At 40.6% G+C, this 4,323-nt stretch overlaps 1 pseudogene; it reads left to right on the top strand.

Moving 5' to 3' along the window:
- The first annotated feature begins 2,589 nt into the window (after positions 1 to 2,589).
- The window catches only part of LOC104985666, a 3,435-nt pseudogene continuing 1,701 nt past the window's right edge, over positions 2,590 to 4,323 (top strand).

Here is a 4,323-nt window from a genome sequence, read left to right as displayed (position 1 = left end):
GAATGATGCTAAAGCTGAAACTCCAGTACTTTGGCCACCTCATGCGAAGAGTTGACTCAATGGAAAAGACCCTGATGCTGGGAGGGATTGGGGGCAGGAGGAGAAGGGGACGACAGAGGATGAGATGGGTGGATGGCATCACTGACTCGATGGACGTGAGTCTGAATGAACTCTGGGAGTTGGTGATGACAGGGAGGCCTGGCATGCTGCGATTCATGGGGTCACAAAAGAGCTGGATACAACTGAGTGACTGAACTGACTGGAAAAAGTATAGCTTTGACTAGATAGACCTTTGTCAGTAATGTCTCTACTTTTTAATATGCTGTCTAGGTTTGTCATAGCCTTTCTTCCAAGGAACAAGTATCTTTTAATTTCATGGCTGCAGTCACCATCTGCAGTGATTTTGAAGCCCAAAAATAAAGTCTGTCACTGTTTCCATTGTTTCCCATCTATTTGGCATGAAGTGAAGGAACCGGATATCATGATCTTCATTTTCTGAAAGTTGAGTTTTAAGCCAGCTTCTTCACTCTTCTCTTTCACCTTCATCAAGAGGCTCTTTAGTTCTTCTTTGCTTTCTGCCATAAGGGTGGTGTCATCTGCATATCTGAGGTTATTGATTTTTCTCCCGGAAGTCTTGATTCCAGCTTGTGCTTCATCCAATCTAGCATTTCACACGATGTACTCAGTATATTAAGTTAAATAAGCAAGTTGACAATATACAGCCTTGACGTACTCCTTTCTCAATTTGGAACCAGGTTGTTGTTTCGTGTCCAATTCTAACCATTGCTTTTTGACCTGCGTACAGATTTCTCAAGAGACAGGTAAGGTGGTCTGGTATCCCATCCCTTTAAGAATTTTCCACAGTTTGTCGTGACCCACACATTTCAAAGGCTTTAGCACAGTCAATAAAGCAGATGTTTTTCTGGAATTCTGCCCCAGGAAGGGGATTTACAATTGAGTTCTTCAAGGAAGCTCCACTTTTAGGCAGATAAAGAAATCTCAGGAACTCAAATGTTTTCTTCTCAAAATAATTTTTATACCATGAGAGCTTATTTCTGGATCTCTTTATATGTCAAGACAATAGCAAGAGAAGAGAGAGACTGGGCTCAACTCTGAATACAACAAGGATAAGTGGAGATTTATAACCCAAAAAAAAAAAAAAGAATAAAACTTTCGTGTTTCAAAGGGTAACATCAAAAAACTGAAACGAATACCAACAGAATATATATAAATCATATATATCTGCTAAAGGGGCTTGTATCTAGAATACATTAAAAAAACTACTAAAACTCAACTGTAAAATGGACACAGGAACTGAATAGCTTTCCAAAGAAGATACTGGATTGCTCCACATCATTAAGAGGAAATGCAAATCAAAACCACAATGAGATACCTGCTCACACCCACTAGAATGGCTATAAACAATTATCATTCAATCAAAAATAAATAATTTTTTTTAAAAAACAGACAATAACAAGTGTGGGCAAGGATGTAAAGAATTAAAATCTTCATACACTGATAGCAAGAATGCAAAATGGTGTAACAGTTTTGAGATTTCCTCTAACAGTTAAATGGAGTTAGTATCTGATCCAGCAATTCCATTCCTAGGTATATACTCAAGAGAAATAAAAACATATCTCGGTATATAAACTTATACATGAATGCTTATTACAGTATTACTCAATAATAGATAAAATGGCAACAACCCAGATGCCCATCAATTAATCAATGGATAAAATACAGTCTACCCATATAATGGAGTATTTGGCAATAACAAAAATGAAGTATGATATATACTTCAAAATTGTGAACTTTGACAACATCAAGCTAAAGACACAATTACAAAGAATCAAATATTAAAAGATTCCACTAATATGAAATGTACTGAATAGGGAGATCTACAGAGACAGAAAGCAGATTAATGGTTGAAGTGGGGAAGGGAAAGAGGAATGAGATGTTAGGGGGGACTCGGTAAGAGGTGTTGGGTTTCTTTGAGGGGTAATGAAATGTTCTAAATTGACTGCAGTAGCAAATGCACAATTCTGTAAATATACTAAACCACTGCGCTGCACACATTAAATTAGTGAACTGTATGGTATGAACTACACCTAAACAAAGACGTTTACAACACCAGTGGGATGAAAGTGATAATAAATCATACAAGCAAAGAAGAGAAGTCTGAAAGTGTACACCTGGAATAAGGAAACCTCTGAAAAATTTCACTTGAGCTAAATTTTGAAAATGATGCACCAAGTTGCCCACAGAGCAAACCAGAAGAGGACTGCAGGTGAAATTAAAAGCATGTGCAGATGCACAGACATGCAAGAGAATATGACAGTCCTGGATAATTTCACACAGCCAGAACTCAGCAATTCTGTTGTGAAGTAACTAAACATTCTGCTGCAGAGGGAAACAGAGACAGATTCACCAAGAGCCATGAACGCTCAACTTTATTGTTTTTAACTTGCATTTATTTATTTTGGCCTTGCTGGGTCTTTGTTGTTGCAAGGACTTCTCTAATTGTGGCACAAGGGTTTAGTTGCCCCGTGGCATGTAGGATCTGTGACCAGGGATTGAACCCATGTCCCGTGTACCGGGAGATCCTTAACTGGACCACCAGGAAAGTCCTTCAATTTATTTTTTCTTGTAAGCAAGGTGAAGTTAACATTCTAACCAAGGGAATAAAATGATCAAATGTGTTTTACATAAACTATTTTGACAGTTCCTGGAGGACAGACTGAAAAAGGCAGGAATGGAGTTAAGAGATTAATTCAGAGGCTACGATATTAATTTAAGAAAAAATAATGAGCTCTTTTTTGTGGCACCTCGGAGGTGGTGAACAGCTTCAGGATGAAACTGAAGATCTCCTTCCCAGACATTAGATGCCAGAAGCTCATTGAAGACGATGAGAGTGAACTTTGTACTTTATGAGACACGTGTAGTCACAGAAGTTGCTGCTAATGCTCTGGGGGAAGAATGCAAGGGTTAGTTCTGTGGCAAGTCAGTGGTGGGAACGACAAACAGGTTTCCACGTTTTTTCACCTATGGCCATGTCCATCTGCTACTAATGGGCAGTCCTGCAAAGACCAAGAAGACCGGAAAGAAGTGCAAACATGTTCAAGGTTACACTGTGGACACCCATCTAAGTGTTTTCAATTTATCGTTTTTTTTTAAAGGGAGAAAAGGAATATTCCTGCAGGCACTGATACTGCTGTGGCTCAACAACTGGGAACCAAAACAGAACTCCCAAACTGCTAGAATTACCAAACTTTTCAATCTCTCTAAAGACCATAATGCTCTCAAGCACTCTGTGAGAAAGCCCCCAAACAAACAGGGTCCGAAACTTAGGGCCAAGGCACACAAGAGTCAGTGTTTGTATTTCACATGTTCTGCAACACAAACATCAGTATATTACCCTGAGGGAACAGTGTACCAAGAAAAATAAAGGCTGACTGCAGAATATGCTAAACTTGTGGCCAAGAAAATGGAGGAGGCCAAAGAAAAATGCCAGAAAGAGACTACCAAGAGAGGGAGGCTGTCCTCTCCAAGAGCTTCCACCTCTGAGGCCAGTCAAAACTAAGATGTGAGTTGGTTCCAGGACAGAGGTGACCCGACTGCCTGAGGCTCATTTGGCAGGTGCAGAAGTCTCCATGCCCTTCCCAATCATGTCTGAACCAATCCGAGTCCTTGTGACTGGAGGAGCTGTTCAAATTGCATATTCACTGTTGTACAGTATTGGAAATGGATCTGTCTTCAGTAAAGAATGGCTTATCATTCTCGGCTGTTGGCTATCACTCCCATAATGGGTGTCCTGATGGAGCTGCAAGACTGTGCCCTGCCCCTCCTGAAAGATGTCATCACAAGAAGAGATTGCCTTCAAAGACCTGGATGTGGCCACTCTTATGGGCTCCATGCCAAGAAGGGATGGCATGGAGTGGAAAGATTTACTCAAAGCAAATATGAAAATCTTCAAATGCCAGGGTGCAGCCTTGGACAAATATGCCAAGAAGTCAGTTAAGGCTATGGTGGTGGAAACCCAGCCAATACTAACTGCCTGATTATCTCTAAGTCAGCGCCATCCATCCCGAAGGACAACTTCAGTTGCTTGACTCGTTTGGATCACAACCGAGCTAAAGCTCAGACTGCTCTTAAACTTGGAGTGACTTCTGATGATGTAAAGAATGCCATCATCTGGGGAAACCATTCCTCAACTCAGTATCCAGATGTCAACCATGCCAAGGTGAAACTGCAAGGAGTGGAAGTTGGTGTTTATGAAGCTCTGAAAGATGACAGCTGGCTCAAGGGAGAATTCATCAGGGCCGT

This window comes from Bison bison, unplaced genomic scaffold (assembly GCF_000754665.1).
Source record: "Bison bison bison isolate TAMUID 2011002044 unplaced genomic scaffold, Bison_UMD1.0 scf7180017864056, whole genome shotgun sequence".
NCBI lineage: Eukaryota > Metazoa > Chordata > Mammalia > Artiodactyla > Bovidae > Bison > Bison bison.
The sequence above is the reverse complement of the archived record's forward strand: the minus strand, read 5'-3'. Positions and strand labels throughout refer to the sequence as shown.